At 34.1% G+C, this 24275-nt stretch overlaps 1 long non-coding RNA gene across 1 annotated transcript in view; it reads left to right on the forward strand.

Moving 5' to 3' along the window:
• LOC116560903 overlaps window positions 1-24275 on the forward strand; it is a 328510-nt gene that overhangs the window by 260811 nt on the left and 43424 nt on the right. The gene's annotated exons all lie outside the window — the stretch shown is intronic.

Genomic DNA, 24275 nt, shown 5'->3' on the forward strand with positions numbered 1-24275 from the left:
GGGTAATGTGGTTACTAGCATTTATAAGAAATAAAACTTTGTATTTTTGGTTATTGATTCATAATAAGACAGGAATTTTAAAAGCTAGCACTTTGTATTAATTTAAATGGTGGTAATTATAATGCATTGTCAAGTGGGCCTACAGTAGCAAAGGAGAATGGTTAGAGATGTAGTCACCTCCACAGAGATGCCTGCAGCACTTGGAGATTCCAGAATGAAAAGCCTGCCTCCTTCTTTGCTCTTTTCAGAAATGATGGCAGTTGGGTTTGGGAACTTTGCTGATGTGCACAGAATGTTAACCTAAGGAACCAGAGGAATTAAAAAAGAGTCTCTGACAAACATAAATTTCCCAACTTTTTTTTTTTTCTGCATCTTTTCCTGGCCTTGGAGTCTGGAACACCTTTCATTTTTTTTCCTTTAATGTACAGATTGGCAGACCCCTAACCAGAAGATATTTCAAATTTTATGGCTCTATTTTTTCTGGAGCAGATCTCTTCCTGCCTGAGAGAGACTATTCATCATCCCAACCAGCTTCACATTGCACTACTCACTCTTGTACAGAGAAGAGAGCAGAGGAACACTGAGAAAGAAAGGCTAAAGGGAAGAGACCTTTTTTTTCCAATAATGTTTATTTAATTAAAACTTTAAATTTTAATTCAAAAATGTTTTAATAATTTATAGAATAGGGAATATAAATAGTATAAAGTATTTCTTTCAAAGACAGCCACTAATATCAGTTGTTTTGTGAATACTCTAGACATATTGTATGTGTACATGTACATATGTATCACTATGTATCATAATATGTCTACAATGTATGTAATATCTAATGGTAATATATAATATATATAAATGCATAGCCAATATATAATCAGTAATAGTAACATACATGCATACTCTTCTACCTGCTGTTTCTTGTGTTTTCCACTTACGGCATTGTAGAGATTTTCCTTGGTAAAAATATGTAACAGAATCATTATTTTTAATGTCTTCATAATATCTAGTTTAGGAATATGTCATTAAATGTTTTACCAATCTTCAGTAAAAGAGTTTAGTATGGATTTGCATTTTTTGTCATTCTTTTTCTAATGCAAACAATGTTATAACCACTATCCTTCTCTGCATCCCATTTCTCCTATATGTTACCAAATCTACAGGATAAAGTCCTAGTAGAATTGCTGAAAGAAAGAGTTTGGGAATTTATAATTTTGATAAAGATTATGACATTTCTATGCTTAGAATGTTATTAATTTCAACTCTTATATGCTCGAGTTTCATTAACTGATTTGTAAGATTCTTGTACTTAAGAAAATTAGCTTTAAGTTAGTGATGTAAGTTGTAATTTTTTCCTGTTTGCCATTTGTCTTTTGGTTTTTTGATTATTTCCAGAAAATGTAAATTTTATGCAGTTAAAAGTATCTTTTTTATGTTTCTGAGTTTTGCAACATCTTCAGAAAGGCTTCTCTTTTCTGAGATTATATTTTTATGCTTTTTTTTTAGTACTTTTAGAGCATGCTTATGTTTAAGTCTTTGAGCTATTTGGAATTGACTTTGTGTAAGGCATGAGTTAGAAAAACATCTTAATTTTTTTTATGTATCTGGCAAGTGATCTGAACTCCTTTGTTAAATAATCCATATTCCCCATATGTATTTGAAATACTGTTTTTATTATACTAAATTCCTGCATGCATTAGTTCTAATTATGGATTTTGTCATCTCTTATTGACCTATTTTACTCATTGCGTATAAATATACATTTTTAATTACTTTAGTTTAATAAAATATTTTAGTATCTAGGCAACCAGTCTTCCCCACATCCTTATTACCGGCCTTGCCTTGGTTATTCTTGCAACACACAGACACAGACACACACACACACACACACACACACACACACCCCACACAACACACACACATAGACACACACACATATATTTCTATATCTGTGTATATTTTAGAAGTGCCTGGTTTGATTTTTTTAAATGTGGTATTATTGGGGTTATATTAAGATTGTTCATTAATTTAGATAAGCGATATCCTTATGATAGCAAGGGTTCCAATCCAGTAATGGTATTGTTTTTTATCTTCTGTGTCCCTTGGTAATATTGTAAAATTATGATTTTATTCAGATCTCACATATTTCTTAAGGACATTTCTAGGTGTTTTATCATTTTGTAGTAGTTCCTTTAGCTTCTGTTTTGTTGTTTGACTCTATGAAGACTATTGATTTCTGGATATTAATTTAATACTCAGCTGTCATAATAATTCCTCATAAAATTTGATTTCATTGGCCTTTCCCAGCAAATAATAATATTATCTACAAATAGTGATAAGTTTATTTATTCTTGTGCAGTTTTTATGTCTCATGCTTGCTTCTTCTTTCCTTGAATTCATTGGCTGGTTCTTGTAGAATAAAGTTTAAAATAGAGGTGAAAAGAATATCCTTTTTTATGTTTTTTCCTTTGCTTCTTTTTTCAGATTTTATACTCCATTTTCTGTGAATAATTCAGACATATTTTTTATAGAAAATAATAAATTTGATAACTTTTTTAAAATTTATTTTTTAGAGAGGCTTTAAGTTTAAAAAAATAGTGGAAAAAATATCCATTATGTTTTTTTCTACTGCATTTTCAGAAGTGTCCATTTTTCTTCATGATGTTTCTAATTTTCCCCTCATTTCTCTACTATTTTTTTCTTATTTTTCCCTGCATTCTGATGTGTCATAATTTCACCTCCTATTATTTTCCTGTATCTTCCCAAAAAATAGGCTTCCTTATCTTATTGAGGTCTTAATTAGGTATTAGATCTAAATTGAACAAACCTTAAATTTAAAGTTTATTTAAAGTTGTTATGGATCTACTATTGACCAACAGTTTTCACTGATAACATGGTAAAATTTTGTTAGTAAGTGCATTTTGTTTGGCATTTCTCCCTGTTTCTTCTGTTCTCTGTTTTAAAATTCTTTCTAGTATCTACTCTTGTTTTGTTTCTAATTAATATACTCTAGTGAATAAGGTGAAGTTTTCTATATCAGTCATTTGCAACATGTCCACGTAGAGATGGGGACAGGGCTGTATTTCCTGTAGCAGGAATTATCTCCGTGACCTATGGTTGTCCCTAGGTGAATTTTTTTCACTTGTATTTTTACCCAGCTCACTGATATTGATGCTTTAGGCACCTCCTAATGCAGTCTTTCTCCTTCCCTGTCCAAATGACAAATGGTGTTCTGCAAATTGGTTGTATTATATATTTGGATCCTTGTTCAGTGCCATCTTCTCTACTTCTTAAATCAGATGACAGACTAGATATAGGTACTCATCCTCCACCTCCTGTGTCCCTGTTGTTCCAAACAAAATCTTAGCAGTATTGAATATCAAATGTTCCTCTTATTTAGAGAGTTACGGTCTGAGACTTCATCTCAGCTGTTTTCTACCATTCTCTCACAAGTTATTCAGTATCCTAGTTGAACTTCACTGCTTTTAACAACCCTTCATCAAATTGCGTAGTTTTAGTTTGTAGAAATCTTCTTGTTTCATCGAAAGTGGAGTTTGTATTTCTGTTTATCTTTTTTATTATTTTGGATGATTTCTAAAGCAGACTAGAGGAGGGGGGAGAAATTATCTTATTAATGTGTTACTTTAAAATAAAAATATCCAGAATCTACAAGAACTTAAATATACAAGAAAACAACAACCCCATCAAAAAGTGGGCAAAAAATATGAACAGACTCTTCTCAAAAGGAGACATTTATTCAGCCAGCAAACATATGAAAAAAAGCTCATCATCACTGGTCATTAGAGAAATGCAAATCAAAACCACAGTGAAATACCATCTCACGCCAGTTAGAATGGTGGTAATTATTAACCTGCACAATCTGCACATATACTCCAGACCTTAAAGTATATTAAAAAAAAAAAAAGTCAGGAAATAACAGATTTTGGGGAGGATGTGAAGAAACAAGAATGCATTTACACTGTTTATGGGATTGTAAATTATTCAATCATTGTGGAAATCAGTGTGACAATTCATCAAAGATCTAGAGAGGGAAATACCATTTGATCCAGCAATCCCATTTCTGGGTATATATCCAAAGAATTATAAATCATTCTACTATAAAGACACGTGCACATACATGTTTATTGCAGTGCTATTCACAGTAGCAAAGACATAGAACCAGCCCAAATGCCCATCAGTGTTAGATAGGATAAAGAAAATGTGACACATATATACCGTGAAATACTATGCAGCCATAAAAAAGAATGAGTTCATGTCCTTTGCTGGGACATGGATGAAGCTGGAAACCAATATTCTCAGCAAACTAACACAGGAACAGAAAAACAAACACCACGTATTCTCACTCATAAGTGGGAGCTGAACAATTAAAAACACATGGACACAGGTAGGGGAGCATCATACACTGGGGCCTGTCAGCGGGTAGGGGCTAGGGGAGGGATAGCATTAGGAGAAATTCCTAATGTAGATGATGGGTTGATGGGTGCAGCAAGCCACCATGGCACATGTATACCTATGTAACTAACCTGCATGTTCCTAAACTTAAAGTATAATAAACTATATCCCTAAACTTAAAGTATAATAAACAATAAATAAGTAAAAAATAAATAAATGTAACTAAAATCAAATTTTAAAATAAAAGAAAATCTATAGTACGTTGTAATTCAAATTTTCCAAGGACTTACTACTTCAAAATATCTACTAAATTCAATTTAACTTATTTCTTTAGTTTCTCAATCTTGGCTATAACCAACTTTTAAGGACCAGATATGTTTAAACCTTGGTAACTATAAAGACATATTTGAGGTGAACAGTTGCAGGACAAATAGGAGGTAGAGTATTGGACGTGGGAGAAGGAATGTGTAATAAGGAGAAGTAAGGAGTGTATACTATGTTGTTTCCATTCCAGGATTGAACTAGAACTTTGATATTGTGTGTATATGTATGTAATTTATTTGGTTACAATAGTTTTATAAATTTGTGATGTTATGTACTGTAATTTGCAATATGAGATTTGTTCAGAGCTGTTTAAATAAGAAGAAAAAGTGATGGTTCTTTCAGTTAAATGAAAATCAGAAATACTGTCTATAAAAGTCACTATCAAATAATAATTTAATGCAATTGCCAGTGTTTCTCATAAGTTCAGTTCCCGAGGTTGGGAAAACATATTATCACAAATTATTATGAAGTTATCAGATTAATTGTACCATTATTACCTTTATTGGTGTCTCTAAATTAGTACATTAGAATGTTAATTTCAAAAGCAAACTAAATTAAGTGAACCTTTTATTGATGCATAGCAACCCTTTTATTCAAAGTTGAATCTAAACTATTCTTAGTTAAGTTCTAGACTGAATTTCTACGTACATTTAATAAGGGAAGGATAGATTTTGCCTTAATTTCTGCTCTTTTGATAAAGCTATCTAATCTTATTAAGCATGTAATATCTGCTTACTGGTGGAAAATACTTTTAAAAAGTGAAATGAAATACATTTGATAGAAGTACTTATCAGGAATTGGTTGGAATGTAACCATAGAATTCTACACACATTACAAAATTAACACAAATTACTTTGCAAAGAATCTTCCAATTACCCAGTTACTTATTGACAATTTGACTTTAAACACGGCTTGCTGAATTGAATAGGGGTAAAAATTTACAATGTCAGGAAACGATAGTTAGAATTTATTAATAATTTCATTGGGATGAGAAGTAAATTATAAAATACAGCCATGATACCTACCAAAATATGAATAAATTATTCAATAATAGCAATAATCTATTACATACAGAGCTAAAAGAAGCAATTACAAATTGGAAAGAACATGGGCTTTGAATACAGACTTATCAGTGCTCAAATTCCAGCATCTTGCTTTATTTCCTCTAGGGCATGTGACCTTGGCCAAGTTACTTGGCAATCTCTTTATTTTTGTCTTTGTGATAATAGCTGTCATTTAACAGCATTCTTAGGAAAGGTACAAACATTAGACCATTCCAGTTTGAAAACAAAGCTTGGGCAAAGGAGGGAGTCAGTCACCAGCACAAAATGTTGAAATTCACATTATGGTGGGACTCAGCATTACAGGGTTGTACAGTAATTGATTTCCTTTCGGCTTTATAGTAATTGATTTCCCATGACTCACTTAATTTTAGTTTGCTTTTGAAATCAACATTCTAATGTACTGATTTAGAGATACCAATAAAGGTAATAATGGCATAATTAATCTGATAACTTCATTGGAAAAATTCCTGAAAATATGTTTTTTCAACCTCAAGAACTGAACTTATGAAACACTAGCAATTGCATTAAAATATTATTTGGTAGTGACTTTTATAGCCACTATTTCTGATTTTTGTTTAACTGAAAGTAATGTTCACTATTTTATCTTCATTCTTTATTAATTCAAACTTTAGCAAAAAAGAAGTAATATTTATGAGACCCCTGAAAAGCTCAATAGGGGGGAAAAAAAAGCAACAATTAAAATTAGGAGAATAGCCTGAGGATGCACAAATTCTGGTTTTACCATGTACCACATGGGCTAGTGACTCAACCAATCAGTACTTTAATTCCCTCCTCTATCAAATAGGGATAACAATAGTGGCTATCTTCTTGTGGCTTATTACATGTAACAGTGAACAGTCCTAACTTACAAATCTTATTTGTTCTGCGCAAAAGTACGGAAAACCATTAATTGTACTGCAAATATTAGGCAAATTTTAGTTTTATAAGCAGGAATTTGACCTTGGGCCTCCCACAACAAAATTGCATGCAACAATTGTATGGATGTTCTTTTAATGTTTGAGGTTTGCAGCACCAGACCATCAACCAGAGACTATTTTGGAGTTCTGGTGCCAGGGAGACTATCAAAGCAGTACATATCTGCTTCACTAATAGTCTGACAATTCATGAGTTAGAGAGTAGTAATAACCATTATAAAAAGTACTATTCCAAGAAACAAGAAAAAAAAAAAATTCAGGCCAAACTATGAGTTCTGGTCATCTATATTCCATCTGAGCATCTTCTCTATTTGAATTATGTTAAAGAGAACTTACTAAGGAAAATGATAATAAATGTTTTAAATAAACTACATTGAAATTCTACTATGTTACAGCAAGAGAAGAAATGAAGGAAATATTCCACTTCTCATCTAAAATAGTAAACACATATACCATAAGTAACACAATATTTCACTAGAATTCAAAACTAGACATGTAATACTCTTTATTCCTGGAAGTAAAATGGTCTTTATGATTATTCAGCTTTTATTAAACAGAGAAAACTCTACCTGAGACCTTAATTAAGCATCTAAAGTATATGTCCTGTGGATATTCTTAGGGCCTTAATGTCTCAAGTAGATCTTAGAGAAACATTTATCTTTTAATTTTGGCCTGTATATTTGGGATATGAGTCCTTTGTCAGATTTATGTATTGCAAATATCTTCTCTCAGTATGTACTTATCATTTTATTCCCTTAATGGTGTTTTTGATGATCAGAATTTCTCTTTAAAAAGTTTGCAGTTTTAATGATATTCCATTTATCATTCTTTTCTTTATGACTAGTGCTGTTTAGTGTGCTATTTAAGAAATTGTTGTTTCCTCAAGGCAAAGTAAGAGAATGCCAATATGAATTCATCTGAACATACTTTTGTATGATATATGACATATAAGCAAAAGTACTATCATTTAATCAATCTTGTTGGCACCACATAATTCCAATTTTATTAGAAACAAATTATTAATGTAAGAAGTCATGAATTCTATTATTTTGCTTATAGCAATACACACTTAAGTAGCTAATATGTGCAGAATACTCTGAAAAGTCATATAAAACATTTTATTTTTAGATTGATCTAAAAGTCTAAAAACGTTTTAGGACTGGGTGTGGTGGCTCACATCTGTAATCCCAGAACTTTGGGAGGCCGAGGTGGGTGAATTACCTGAGGTCAGGAGTTCAAGACCAGCCTAACCAACATGGTGAAACCCCATCTGTACTAAAAATACAAAATTAGCCAGGCCTGGTTGCACATGCCTATAATCTCAGCTACTCGGGAGGCTGAGGCAGGAGAATCACTTGAACTCAGGAGGTTGCATTGAGCCAAGATTGTGCCGTTGCACTCCAGCCTGAACAACAAGAACAAAACTCCGTCTCAAAAAAAACCAAAATGTTTTAAGAAAGGTTTTATATATAATAATTCAAAAATCTACCTTTTCTGAGCCTTCTAACTTATTGGTGCTGGCTCTTTTCTGTAATACTTCATGAGACATCTACTTTTTTTTCTCTATGTACTGGTTCTCTGGATACTTAGAGGTGACTATCATCTTTATACTAAGGCTTTGCTTTTAAAGACCATCACACACCTAAGTAAAACAGATCATTTAGTTTTGAGGTAATTGGGGAAGAGAGTTAGCAGGTACAGAAAACACAGATCTAAAGGTTAGAGGTTGTTTCAGAAATTTAAGTGATTTGAGAAATCCTGGAACTCATCTGACTTGGAAATGTGTAATCACTAAGCATGAATAATTGGAGGATGTTTTCTTGCGAAGTTTCCACTTTTATATAAGGGTGAAAAAGGTACAGGGGTAATGAAGCTGAGGTGTGAGAATCCCTTGAGCCCAGGAATTCAAGGGTACCATGAGCTATGATCATACCACTGCACTGTAGCCTTGGCAACAGAGTAAGAAACTGTAACAAGAAGGAGGAGAAGGAGAAGCAGCAGCAGCAGAGGAAGAAGGCAGAATCATTAAACTCAGACAGGAGAGTTTATTAAACGAGCAATAATGTCAGTGGCTACAGAGAGTCAATTGGGTTAAAGCCTGACAAAAGGTCTTTCCTGGTGTTTGTTGACTTTCAGTTAACTAGTGTGGGTATACAATTTTAGTAAAGTGAGGGAAAAAATTATATACTAGAGAGTTAATAATAAACTAAAATATTTATTATGACTGTAAAAATCCTTTCTTTTTAATGGTAATGGAAAAATCTTGAAGTCTGGAGTATCTAAAAGTGATAATGTGAGGGCTGTTAGCTCACTGGTAAGAGAAAAAGTGTTGAGATCTGTGGTTGTGTTGAGAATTTGTGCTTAAACATGAAAAAAGTGATACTTAAATTGTAGAAAAAGATTGGCAATGATGAGAAGTGTTTTTATATTCACTTGAGGGTGCTGTCTACTTTGTGGAAGGTTGCCACTTTACATTTTGCCAATCATCTGAGGAGCTGCATGCAGAAACCTGAGCTGACTTCTACAAATTTCTGATTATCCAGGCTATGTTTTGCTGCCTTTACAGATCACTTTGGCTGAAAGTTTACTTGAGTCACCCCTGGATCATTTGTAAACATATGAATAAAAAATAGGGTATTCCAGAAAATGAAGAGGTTCAAGAAAATAGGGGAAGACATAGTGCTTAGAAACTAGGAAAACTAGGGTTTGTCCTTGGAAAATGAACTTTGAATCAGAAAGAAACATGGGAAATAAGAGCAAATGAGATAAAGATTGAGCTACAGAGATCTGTAAAGGTGAGAAAAAGAGGGAAAAATGTAACTAATAGCACCAACCTCCTTGTAGAGTAAGGAAACTTGATAGTTAAAAATTAAAAAAAAGCATGATCAGGTATATTTAGTTTTGAGAAGAGTGAAGATAATTAATAATTTGTAGTAGTGATTTTAATGATTATAATAATCATGTTATAAATAAAAGGGCATAGGTAACAATTATATTAGTGATTAAAAGAAAGTGGATTAATACCATGGATTTGTGTAGAACAATACCAAAGCACACACACATGTAATTAGGTAATAAAGGGATTATTCTAATGGACCCTAGGGATGAAAACGTTCAGTTTTCTGCCTGCTAACCCTGAGTCAGGATTTTCTCTGATGCATAATCAATCCAAGATTGTAGGGCAATTATTCAGGAGAGCCCAAGTTTCCTCACACCAGGAGATATTTATGTTCTCCAAATATGGTGAGGTTTCTGGGAGTATTCCTTTTCTTGCCACCCAGTTCCTTTAAACTTGGAGGCTTTCTGAAACATCATCAATCTAAACTAGGAGTCAGCCCTTCCTTATCAAATAAGGTGGCATTAAAAAAAAAAAAAGACGTCACCTTCCTTTCTAACACATCCCACATATAGAACTCCTTGCAAAGTCATTTGGTTTTCTAAACATATCATTTCAAATTTCCATTACTTCTTTTCTTTAAGAATTACTTAGAATAATTTTCATCCTTTTGTGTAGTGTATAGAGAGGGGACCTTTCGGAAGTTCAGACTTGAAGTGTTAATTTGAGATCCAATTCATGACTGTTTCCAAGATACTAGAAAGACTGAATTAAACTAGTACTAGCAACGAGATAGACCCTGGTTTATTTTATGTAGGCCTACAATATGTCATTGAATTGGCTTACAAGTGAAACAATCTACAGCCTTCAGTGAAATTTGGAAGTCAGTATAATGTTTGCTAACATTTTTCACAAATGTGGAAGGAGGATACTGCCTCACTTCTTCCCTGATCTTAGTGCTGAGTGGTAGCTTTTCCTAGGCCTAATCTGATATTCTGTACTGTGGCTGTCTTCCATGCCTATCCCAGAAAAGAGTTCCATCCCTAACCCAGAAGAGAGTTCCATCCCTGTAGAGGAATGAGTTTTTTTTTTTTTTTTTTTTTTTTTTTGGTTTGCTATTCTATGCTGTCAATAAATGTACATGTGAGATTTTAAGCGCTTGGTTTGTGGCTGTTTACTAAGAATCCAATTAATCATACAACAGACAATTATGGGGTTTCTGCTATATCTCAAGACTAGGCAGTGACTAGGTGCAGAGATGAGGTACTAGTCTAGATGGGGAGCATGACAGACAAATTGTGGCTTTCTTGGAACTTAATAGAAAATGGGCCAGAGAATTTAAATGGTTGGCCTGCTATGAAGACAATAAACAGGGTAATGGGATAGAGTAAGTGGCAGAAGCTATGTTAGATTTGGAAATCTGAGAAAACCATTCTATGAAATTGTTGAAATCTGAATGATTAGAAGGAGTCAGTCCTGTGCATGTCTGAGAGAAGAATCTTGTGAGAGGAAGGAAAGGTGAATGCAAATGCCCTAATGTGGGATCAAGTTGGTATGTTCCAAGAGCTGGAAGGGATTGGTGTGGGTGGACGAATGTGGAAAAAAAAAGACATGAGAAGGTTGGGCAGGTGAGCAGAGGCCAGTTCTCAGTGCACATGAAAAGCTGGAATTCTATTCCGTGTGACATTGAGAACCACAGTAGAATTTTGAGCAAGAAAACTTGATGATCTCATTTTGATTGCAAAATGATCATTCTGGATCCCATGTGCAGAATGAAGGAAATTAGCTGATGCATGCAGATAGATCAACTTAGAGGCTCTGCCTATACTCTATGTGATCACATTATGGAGACTTGTACTAGGAAGGTGCTAATGCAGATAACAGACACTGGTAGATACAGAGTTTATTTTAGAGTTGGATTTGACTGCTTTGTTAATTGATTATATAGAGAAGAAAAGAGACAACTCAAGATTGATTCCTGGAGTTTTGGCTCTAGAAACCAAGTGAGCGGTGGTGACATCTTCAGATTATAGCTAACGCATGTATTCTTAGAGACAAGGATTTAGGAAGACTTTGTAATGATCCAAGATTCTGATTTTTACAGATCTAATATACTATTCTGAGAGTAACCTCAGGACTCGTGGAGAGCCTGCTTCTCCAGCTTCTCTGATCATTTGCACAGCACATCATTCCTTGTATTACATCTTATCTTCAGGTGCTAGAGTGATTTCTATTTCTTACACCTGAGCTCTGATAATGTGAACTTGAGGAAAAACAAGAATATAACTCCATCAAAGACAAGAGAAAGTACTGTTTTCAAATTGTTGACTCTTGAATGCTGTTGAGATCAAGTGAAATAAATAAAATATGTAATCTTTGGATACGTAACATGAAGGAAATTGGTGATGATGGTCACTATAGTCCAGCAGAAGACTGGAAAGAGAAGCCCAAGAGGATGATTTTAAGGAGGAACAAGAAGTCAGAGAAACTATGCAAATTAAATCTTTTAAGTAGTTTTGTTGTGACAGGGAGTGGAGAATGTTTAGAGTAGCTAGATGGGAACAAGGGTCTAAAGAAGGACATGCTTTGGGTGAAGATACTTGGATCTTGTCACACCCCCAAACAATAACTGTGTATAGGCAAATAATGTAACTTGAATTGCTTACACTCTGAAGGCAAAGGCCGGGTTCAGTCTCATCCAACATTTGACTGATGGACAATGGGGGTGGAAAGAATGATTACATTTCACAATCCAGTACAGTGGTTGTGTGTGGTGGAAAAGAAGCTACAGGAAGAAATTAATGATAGAATAGGCAGTAGAGGTCTTTTGGGTGTAAGACTTTCAAAACCTAATAAGAGAGCTCCACAGCGCAGGGACAGGGGCCGGCAGGTAATAGGACAGGTCTCTCTTTATTCACTGAGTTAGGAGAAAGGAAGAAAGGGTAGCTGGGGAAGAGAGTAGCTGGCTGCATGTGGGAAGACGAAGTTCCTGCATGACGGCTTTTATTTTCTCAGGAAAGCGTGAGACAAGACCATCAGTTGATGTTAGAGGAGGCAGAGAGGCAGAGGAATGTAGAGGCAAGAGGAGGAGGTGTCAAGTCATCATCTTGTAGAGTGTGAAAGTGAAATGTGGGGGATACGCAGAATGAGTGAGCAACTGAGAACCACTATCATATTTCTAGTTTTGTTTAGGAGAACTGAAATTCTCCTAGAAACTCACGTTAGCAAACTTGAAGTGATTATTTATTCTCTCATGTGTTTTTTATTTTCCTCACTCTTAATTTCTAAAAATGATCCTTAATAATTTTTTTAGTAGCCATTTTTCTGTCTCCATCCCACCCTCACTCCTCTGGTGCAGGCTGTCATCATTGCACAGGGGAATTATTGTGGCAGCTTCAGTAGAAATTTCATATTCAGACTCTTCCTTCCCTGATCTAATCACACTGCTGTCAGAATAATCATTCTAAGTACAAGTTTTGTCGTGTTATTTTCTTGTTCACCGCATCTGCCCAAGTTTCAAAGGTCTTTAGATTAGGTCTTCCTTATATTTTTCTCCCTCTATTTTCCAATATAAACATTTCTAGTTCTGTCAATCTAGCCTTTTCCTTAGAATTTAATGTCATGTCATTTTCCTTTTTTTCTGTGTTCACTCATGACCTCCTTGCTAGAACTCCCAAATTGGGTGTTTTTACTATGTCATATTACGTTAATCCTTTAGGACTTTATGCAATGATGTAAATATTCTGCATCTGCATAATCATATGTAACTATCAAGTACTTGAAATGTGGCAAGTGAAGAAGTTATGTTTAAGTGATATTTTATTTTAATTAAATTTAAATTTAAGTGTAAGCCGCCCTGTGTGTGGACAGCGCACCATGAGGAACTACACCTTATCCCCTGGCTTCCCTAAATCCTTTCTGGACCACTTAGCCACTTAGACTTTTGTAGCCACCCTTCTCAGAAGTCCTGCAGCTTTCGTCATCTATGCAGAACAATTTTGTATTTATTTCTATATTTTCCTACTTTCACACATTTATACTTACCATATTTCTCCCTGTATCTTATTTTTCTATTTTACTTGCAACCTAGAATTTATAGCATAACCTTTGGTATATGCTTACTGAGATTTGAGTTATTTTTATGTAAGGAGATCCTTGTCTCCTATTCAGACAAAATAAAAAAAACAGAGAGATAAAATAGAAGCATTTTCTGACAGGCCAAGCTTCTAGCAGGAATGGAATTCAAAATGGCCTCTTCTCCTTCTTGAGTTATTTTCTCTCTTTTGGGTTGCTCCCACATTTATTCCTGCTTGGACAAGTTAAAACATTATTGTTGTTATTTGCTTTGCAAATACTATTTTTTGATATACATTGCAATTGTAGTTTATCACTATTAAGATAATAGTGTTTTAACCACTGCTTTGTGGTATGTTAAAAGTCTATTGTAACTTTTCTTCTGGAGTTACTCAAACGTATAACATTTTCCTGGGAGTTGTAAGAGCATTTGATCTTAAGTTACTAGCCTAAATTGTAATCTAGCAATTAAACCTAAATGTCTTTTAATTTGAAGACATTCAACTTTTTAAGTGGGAAGTAAAGGGGCAATATTGCTGGTCTGGAGGGAAGTTAAATGGATTATTCAGTCATTCTGTACCACTCCTCTTCTGAAGGGTTATTCAAATCTACTCACATAATACATGCATTTTTCTGTAGTGATTAGCCCACAAGCATTCAGTTGAAAGAAATGTAGCATTCTCCTTTTCCCTCCAATGGGAAGCTGGCCTTCATTTATGCAAATGATGGCACTCATGCTGGGGGCTCACCAGAGATCCTGACACAATTGTATCAACAGAGATATAAATCCCTCCACATGCCTTTCCTATTCATGAAGCTGCTTCAGCATTCAGTAATGTTCATTTGAATGTTAACACTAGCAAAAAGTATTCCAAACATAAATGTCCAACTTTTCAAATGGGAGGAAGGCAGGCAGCCAGGAAGAGGAGAGGGAGGAGGAGAAGCCTAGCAGACAATTGAGTTTGGTTTTGCTTTCTTGACAATGAAAGCCGAGTAACAAAATCAACTTGCCAACTCACCTTTTCTGAAAAATAGAAAGGAGTCAAGCCATTTGCCCACTTCCTGATTAGGCAATTTAACTTTCTCCCAGTGTGTTCTTAAACTTGGATTTAAACTCTTTCAAACTTATTTATAAGGCATATCAGCTCAAATCCTCACTGTGAGTAGCACATATCAGGGTTTGCTCTTAATAATCAGAGTATTATCTTTCTCATTTGCTTCCTATGGGCACTTCCTTCTTATTTCTTAACACACATACATGTAAAGCCTCTATCAAGTAAATAATATACTATGCTGTATGCCATACATTAGCATTCTGCATAATGACAGGGTGACGTGACTTGGCTAAATTCTATTTTATTTATAATGGCTAATACTATTCTATGGTATATGGAGCCCTCTGAATGATTTAAATGCTTTTACTTCTATTACACCATATGAATATGAATAGATGCAATGAAACAATAAGAGAACATAAAATGCAATAATTTATTTACTTAAAAGCAAAAGTTTGGGGGGCTTTTAGGAAAAAAGGGATACTTCAAGAATAGTAAAGCCAAACAGGATATTTAGTTGAATTGTTTAAAAAAAAATCTGGAGGAGAAATCAGGACAAGAACAACAAAAAAGAATGTTAAAAAGACAGTAGTTGAAGAGAAATCTGACATTTAAACCTAGGCCCCTAATGGTGTCCATGGCAACTCTTCTGACAACTGGGTTAAAAAAAAAAAAAAAAAAAAAAAGACAAAAAATCTATTCTCTTCTTTGCTTTCAAGGATAATCCTTGCTTTTTATTTTTTTTTCCTGGGAACCATGACAATTTTTTTTTTTTTTCTCTTTTGGGACCCTGCAGGACTTTCTTTTATAATCGACCTAATAAATAATGGAGGGTTAATGTCCTTTAGACAACTAGCTGGGAAATTTCATCTTCCCAGAACACATTTTTACACTGGTATACAAGCACAGACTTATGTGATCTGCGTGCTGAGAAGTATAAGCATAGTTAGTTGTTTTATATTTAGGATTTATGCAATTTTGCTTTTCTCAGGTTGAATAATACAGCATGAAGATGAGGAATATACTTAATTTTTTCTTGGAATTCAACAAGTGGAGGTAATCATTCTCTCTCTTTTTTTTTAAGACGAAGTTTTATCTATTCCTCTGGCATTCAGTTACCTCTGGTTATATCATTGCCCAGGATTAGATAAAAATAGGAGGTATACATTGAAGGTATGACATTTACCTTCGCATTTCAAATACAATTTTTAAGTTGCGACTTATTTTTCAAGAATTTTACCACAGCATCAGAATTACTTCTCATTTAGAGCTGACACCATGTAAGCCTAAACACTGTGGGGTGGGAACAACCATTTGCAGGAAGATAGTGTTGTTACTGCCAATTGGGCCTTACTGCTCTTTTGCACATAGCTTGCTCAAGATGGTTTTCTTTCTTTCTTTTTTTTTTTAAGTAGAAAATGGAAAGGATGGTCATACTTTTACTATCTTGTTTGCAAGCACAAGTCTGAATTTTAGGAATGCCAGTTTTCCCTTAAACTTGTTTTTGCTTTTAAGATAAAAATGCTTATACTCAACAAAATAAGTGTAATTTAAAAATAGAGATTGCCCCTTTTATGTTTTGGAGAAAAATTTCCAGGAAGATTTAATGTCTGTAAAGGATTTTCCTGTTTGTCATTTCCCAAAATCTTAAGATTATTTTCTGAAAAGATTAATAATCCTAGCATAAGGATGTTTGCTAAGCACTCATTCTGTGCCAGGGCCATTTTACATAAATTATTTCTTATCCTCTTAACAGATCTATATGATAATATTTTACGCTCATCTTCAGGTGAAGAAAAGTAATAAGGAAGTTGTCCAGCCACATAATTCAAAGGCAGTTGAGCTGGCATTCAAACCCAAGCCTATCTAAATCCAAATCCTCACATCCCTTTTTGTACCTCATCTGACATCTGGAATCAGCACCATAAATCCCATCTCTCTTCTCAGGCAGATAAATTAAAGCAGGCTACCAAATAGATTAAAAAGAAGGTTGCTTTTTTTTTTTCTTCTACAGTTTTGTTCTTGTTATTGTTGAGTTCATGACTGGAACAGCCTCACCAATCATAGGGTATAAAATGGCAGTTTTGTTTTATTTTTTTTTATTGCATTTTAGGTTTTAGGGTACATGTGAAGAACATGTAAGATTGTTGCATAGGTTCACACATGGCAGTGTGATTTGCTGCCTTTCTCCCCATCACCTGTATCTGGCATTTCTCTCCATGCTATCTCTCCCCAACTCCCCACCCCCTGCTGAAAATGGCAGTTTTCTTCATAAAAATGTCAATGACTGATTTGCCTCTTCATCTCTGTTATCAATTGCACCTGATATTCCCTGGCAGAGAGCTAAAAATTAACTAGTCATAACTATGAAAATGAGAGAAAGATATAGGACCATGAAAACTTTAGCACCACGAACTGGTTTTAATGATTACATAAAAATATATACATTGCAGAATAAATGCTGTGTTTGGAAATGGCCATAGAAAAGTGTTGCTCAGATCACTTGCTTTGGGGATCACTGGTGATCAACAACCTCAGTTATTGCCTCTCTGTATTTGCCACTGTTTCATGCTGAGGTGACACTTTCTCTGAGTGGTCTCAATAATTAACTGAGCACTGTGGAGGCATTTGTGCATGTCTATTCTTGCAGGACATGGGACTCCTCTAATGAATGGGTGGCTATAGCTTGAGGGCTCTCCATGGGCCCAGTTGAAATGTTCTCTGAGCTGCTATGAGATGCTTTATAACCAACACTCCTTTCTTCCCTCTCTTCTTTCACCAATATCAGACACTCATGGTTGTCCATAGGCTTTTCCTGCCTTTTCTACTCCCTGCCCTTTATCCTGATAAGCTCTTCCTCTGAGAAATCTTTTCAACACAGAATCCTGTCTTGGTATCTGCTTCTTGGAGGACTTGAACTGACATATGCATCAAAGTAGTTGAGCTCGGAGACCACACACATTGAATATGTACTTACATCTTGTGATATTACTGTTTCTAGGTGTGGTCAGTGTTATCCTAATGATCTAAAGAAACATAGATTTTTGTAACTAAAAGTATATCAATAAATTTAAATCCTGGTCTTCATCAACATAAGTGCCTTTAAATAGCTGTCTGTTTGTATAAAATCAAACTTTCGATAAAAGGATTAAAGTTTCTTAAAGGAATACATCTCAGTGTTTACTAAATTCTCCATAGACTACATATGTAGGCATATATGACCATGATTAGTGGAATAAATATTCTATAATCACACTTACCAGTAAACAAGGCTTTAGCTCTAGAATTATTTAAATAATACACTGAGATTTTTCTCATTTGAAACTTTGTGTCACCATCCCTATAGTCTAAGCACTATCTGAGTGCCTTCCCTATTGGAAACCATGTTTCTACCTAATCCAGTTAATACTCTTTACACTATCCTGTTAGTCTGCAGTACAATTCTTCTGCTGAATTTATTTTAAATTTTAACCTTAAATCTAATGATCTTTCTCTAAACTCATCACTTATGTAGTGTTACTACCTCTGCACCTGGCTGATTCCTCAACCAGTACCTTTTACTCCTGAAGGACTTGGATAGGAAGGCATAAATTTTCCCATCATGAGAAATTGGTTGACCAAGTTGTTCATCAGTCCAGGGAAGCAAGTATGTTCAGCTCTGTAGCTGTAAGTTTGTGAGAGTTATACTGACAGCTGATAGGCCCTGTAGAATAGAGGCTCAAAAGTTATATAACCTGGTAATTCTAACCCTAACATGTATTAGTATTGTGACTTCAGACGTTTATAAACCCTTTAAGTTTTAGCCCTTTGCAAATATCTGCTTATAATACCATCTATTCACCGAGTTATTATAATGGCTGCATCATGAGCTACATAAAGTAAGTAAATCTTTCACATAGGAGATCCTTAATAGATGTTAATTATTATTATAATATGTTGTAGTTCATTGTGTCCAAAAATAAATACTTGGCTTTCCCATATCCATATTTATTCCTTCAAAGTATGCTAAAAATGAAAACATATCTCCTATAAATCGGAATATTAAGTAACTGTGAAAATGTGAATTTGGTATGTTATTTATTCAAGTTCTGAATTTGCACTGAAGTTTTGCTTTTTACTCATTTGTAAGTATATATTCCTATAATGTGATTGTCTTTAATTAAATGCACATTTCAACCATTTTAGTAAAAGAGGATAAATTAAAACATGGCAAAATCTACAGGTGGTTCTACCTGAGAGCCAGGCTGAAAATAAGATGGTATCTGGGATTCTTCAGCTCTCAAAATATGACATGTGCAATTTATTTTAGTAATTATACTAATTGTGGAATTTAAAATCCTTAGTAATCTCTTGTTTAAAATGACTGTAATGAAAGATATGATTGCCTCTCACTTGAATTTCTTGTGTCCTTAAAATGTGTCTTTTTCTCATTGCATTAAAATTTGCAGTTAAGTTTCAATGTTTCCTCATAGCAAATTACTTTTCAGTTATATAACAAAGAAACAAAATATTCTGGTTGTGCAAAGTTTCTTGTGCACAGCATTTATGACATTTGAGAATAATACTGGGCTGAATGGGACTTCTGGTTTGTATATTGCACCTTATTTGGGGGCTCAAGATAACTTTTTGGGACACCAGCCACACAAAAGTATCTAAGTGATGTCTCCTGGATAAAGACTGTTGAATAGCAAGTTGGCTACAGGTTTATAGAGCTGGAGTGAAGAGAGAGTGAACTCTGAAGAGTAGTTTAGAATTCAGGTTATTTTCCTCCTTCCCACTTTAAAGACTCCACCTCCTTCACATGGTTCTCTCCCTCCCAGTTTCTCCCCCATTTTCTTTCTTTCCCTCCCGAATCTCCTTTGTTACCTAATCTTTGGGGTGGAAAATGAATCTACAAGCAGTATCAGAATTTTTCTTTGTTGTAATCTGTCCAAAAGGTTTTCTGAGTTTTTATTTTTACTTTTGTATTAACTGGAGTTGTCCTTAGAATTCCAATAAGGTAGCTAAAAGAAAGAGAATTTAAGAGAAAATAGGTTAATATTAATATTTTATTTATATATATATATATATTTTTTTTTTTTTTTTGAGACGGAGTTTCGCTCTTGTTACCCAGGCTGGAGTGCAATGGCGCGATCTCGGCTCACCGCAACCTCTGCCTCCTGGGTTCAGGCAATTCTCCTGCCTCAGCCTCCTGAGTAGCTGGGACTACAGGCACGTGCCACCATGCCCAGCTAATTTTTTGTAGTTTTTAGTAGAGACGGGGTTTCACCATGTTGACCAGGATGGTCTCGATCTCTTGACCTCGTGATCCACCCACCTCGGCCTCCCAAAGTGCTGGGATTACAGGCTTGAGCCACCGCGCCCGGCCTTATATTTTGTTTTTATTTGTTGATTATGGAAGCATTCAAACATACAGAGTGAAAGAATAGTACTATGAATTCGTGTGTTGTCATCACCCAGCTTAAACAATCACCATCATGAATAATTTTTGTTTCATTTACCTTTCTCTACTTTCTGTTTTTGATCCTGAAATATTTTAAAGTAAAGCTCTGACATATTATTTCACCATTAAGTACTTCAATGAAGATTTCAGCAGATAAAGACTTTTGCTTCCGTTGATGATGCTGCTCTGAAAAGTGGAAAACAGTATAATATTAGTCCATATTCTATGATACCTTTCAAACTAAATACATTGCATATAGTTGTGAAAAAATCTTGCTTTGTTCTCAAATACTGACAGTAAGGTTTTCCTACTTCTCATGCTGGTTGTATTGACTATTAATGAGAGATGATTTAGAGGACCTGAAAATCTATATTGATGAACTCCCTATTGTTTTGTAGTTGTAACTATTATAAATCCTAGCAAATGCCATAATGCAGGTGTGAAATGCAGCATACAGCAGCATGTTAATTCTTAAGTCCTAATGTCATTGGTAAGTATATGTTTTCAAAAATCGTTCCAAAGAGTTGAAACTCAAGAGGTGAGACAGAAATACAGGACAAATGATATGTTTAGAGGTGCAGGATCCTATTTGGAGGGCTACTAAAGGGTCCATGTTTTACTCCTAAAGGTAGAGGGGAGAAGACTGTTTTGGAGGAGGGAGGACTGAACACTAGTGTCCCAGGAAAGATGTCAATATCATGCTTTCTCAAGCCACAGTTAGTACAACTAGTTCCCAGCTATTGTAGATGTAATGACCAATTGCACATAAGAAAACACAGGTGAGGTTTTGATCTCTGTTTTATTTCTAAGTTATTGATAGGATGTGTTGGTAGGTCAGTAAACTGAATCTTGACTATTGCACTCACTCTGAAGAAAGAGTTGTAGCACGTGTAATCTCTGGGCTCACACATGTTAATCTCAACCATAACTGCAACAATGCTGGCATTTCTGGGCCTATTCAGGATTATGTTCATTTCTTTGAGGGCAAGGATTTTAACTCTTTTTGGTACATTCCTCTCTCGCGTCCATGCTGAATGCATATATTTTACTGGCTACTTCTTAATAAATTTTTTATATGAAGTTTTTCTTCCCTACATGTCTCTTCAAAGGATAGTAGAGTATCTATCCTGTGGCTCTGCTTTCCTATTGCCTTTTGCTCATATTTTTAGTTGGTTATAAGCATTTAAGATATATTTTCTTGACTATTTTATTCATTCCAAATTCTACTCAAGAGCCCTTTCCATAAACCTGTTAAGATTAGAATTAGATTTGATAGAGAAGACATTCAACTCTCTTCTCCTTTCCCTAAGGATACATCTGATGTCCTTGACTCTTTCGCTAAAATATTTCAAAGGTGCCTTTGCTTAATAAACTCAACAATGAGAAGTTTTTCAAAAGAGTCTATTTCATTATTGAAAGGCTTAATATATTAGAAAATTATATTTTTTTGTATAAAATTGCCTGTCTAGCTTATACCCATTCATTTTTTTCCCCTTGAGAAAACCCTTCAGGTATTGGTAGACATTTAAAATATCCCTTTGTTAACTCAGGAATGTATAATATCAGATTAAAACTCCTATAAATTTAATTACTCAAAGGGATCTTTACGTACAAAGCTACTCTCTTGTCTGACAGATTAAACAAAATTTATATTTTTTATACATTGAAAAGTAAAAAGGTAACAAAAAGAGGGCAGATGGGAAAAAAAGAAAGAAAATGCTTAAATTTCATTTCTCTGTATGTATCTTCATAATGCTACCTGAGTATATTCATAATTGAAGTTAGATTCACCAGTATAAATATTCACATACACAATAAATGTCTTTGGAAAGTTGAAACATAAAAGTAGATTTAAAATACCAAGGAGTAAAAAAAAAATTTAGAATGCTGGCTTTGTGTAGAAGTTTATTTATTACAAACCACACATCTGCTATTTCTTTTCTTTCTAGCTTCTGAGATTTTAGAAATTTTTAATATTTTATATCTTTTGTCTTTATAATGTCTCGTGATACCTTATATAGGGATTGAAACATTGGCATTTAAAGCTGTTTTGTTAATGATTAGTGATTGATCATTGTCCAACCAAAAAAAAAAAAAAAAAAAAAAAAAACTGGTCATATAAGCAAATCATGACTGCATTACATTTTGATTCTTAATTTAAGAAATATCTATATTTATTATCAAGGGAGAAAGCTAGACTTAATGAAAAAAGTTTTAAGAGTTCTAAATCTTTAACAAACAGAATGCTTTTCAATTTCAAACTGTTTTGAAAGAGGTTGAATGTAGAGAAGTTTAATAAATCCTAGACTCTTCTGTTTTCTTCTATTTCCCCTTCTTCTTTTTCTTTGTAACTAAAGAGGCAATCTTAAATCACATCTTAATATCAATATGTGGCCCAAGGGACCAAGAACATTATCATATTTGAAAAATAAAGTTATCTCAATCTATTCTTTTCTTTCTAGCTTCTGATGCAATCAGGAAATGATTTAATGTGTTCCTGTCATTAATAATAAAACAGGCTGTAACTAGAATGTACTGAACAATAATCAATTCTTTTTGTTTGATTTCAAAATAGGGAAGAGAATGAAATATAGAGCTCTCCAAATTGCTTAGTACAATAACTTCCCTTTAAACTAGCAGCTTTCATTAATTCAGTACATTGGCACTGTGGAACTGTGGTGACATTTAGTAGCTCATTACCTTTTGTGAGAAAAGGAGTAAAAAGCAGTGAGGTTATGTTTTTGTTCTTTTTCACTTGGCCAGCACGTTATTTTTAATGTAAATTCTCCAGAATACAAATGTATATCTTTAATCTTCATCTACTTTTGCACACTTGTATTACTTATTTACATACTTCATTTATAACATTTTCTTGAAATCTTGGCAGCTATTTGCCTTCAAGACAAAATTTATCAAATTTATGAACTCAACACTGCATCCTCTGTTAATGCAAAACCTAGGAGGAAAGATAATTCATACTGGATCAGAATGATTAATTTGTTAGCAAGGTTTAGTGACCATTTGTCTATCTTTACATTGTCTCTAGTCAGAGTTATAAACTAGCATAACATAGATTCAGGGACTATTTTTCTTTTTCAACTTGACTGTGTTTGTCATGAAAATTCTTTTATCCTAAGGGATCCTATGCCTTATTCATTACACCATATAGTACAGAGTGTTTAATAATATTTCATAGAATAATTAATAAAATATCTTTGGTAAATAAGTGATGAAAGTACTTTACAGATATATTTGGTTAACAAAGAAACTGGAGCCTAGAAGGAGAAAGAATGAAAGAATTTCTCGTTAGAGCTCATCCTTTGAAGACATCACTTATGGTGTCTAGTTATCTGTTCAATTACTTCTCAACCAGAAAAAGTGTGTCTTCTACAGTGAAGACAAGAAGTGATTCAACAGTTCTATTTAACAATAGTCCTCTTAAGTTACTTTCTGACAAACTGGAGATATGAATAATTTGTTGAATTTTTCAGTAGATCATAACATAATTACTCCTTAGCAATAGCGATTCACATATTACACCCTCATACATGTATCTTCAAGGAAATACTAAGGAGAATATGTTTTTTCAACTTTATTGTATAGATTCAACTCATACACAACTTGGAAAACTTAAATTAATAATACCATATCTAACATATAACTTCTAACAAATGCAGAAAATATTCTACCTTTATGTATAGGAATAATCTTCCTCTATTAGTTCTTTAAGAGATATTTCAGAAGTTGCCTCAACGGGGTGTGTGTGTGTGTGTGTGTGTGTGTGTGTGTGTGTGTTTAAATATGAGGAAACTTCAAAAAGTTCATGGAAACTGAAATTAAAAGATAAAAATTAAAAAAAAATAAACTTTCTCAACATAATCTCCATCAAATTCAAGACAATTTTTGTAGTGATTATACCAGCCATTTATTCCATTCCTAAAGAGCTGAGGGTCCTGGGAAGTCTACATCTCAATGGAGTTCTTTTTAAATTATTAACAGGGGAAAATATGTACCCGTTAAAAATTGTTTTCAGAGTAGAAAACAAAAATAACTCAGAAGGTGCCAACTCAGGACTGTAAGGTGAATGCCTGATGATTTCTTATTAAAAATCTCTCAAAATTGCCCTTGTTTGATGAG

The sequence above is a fragment of the Sapajus apella genome, unplaced genomic scaffold (genome assembly GCF_009761245.1).
Source record: "Sapajus apella isolate SASKATOON/1434 unplaced genomic scaffold, GSC_monkey_1.0 scaffold27, whole genome shotgun sequence".
Taxonomy (NCBI): Eukaryota; Metazoa; Chordata; class Mammalia; order Primates; family Cebidae; genus Sapajus; species Sapajus apella.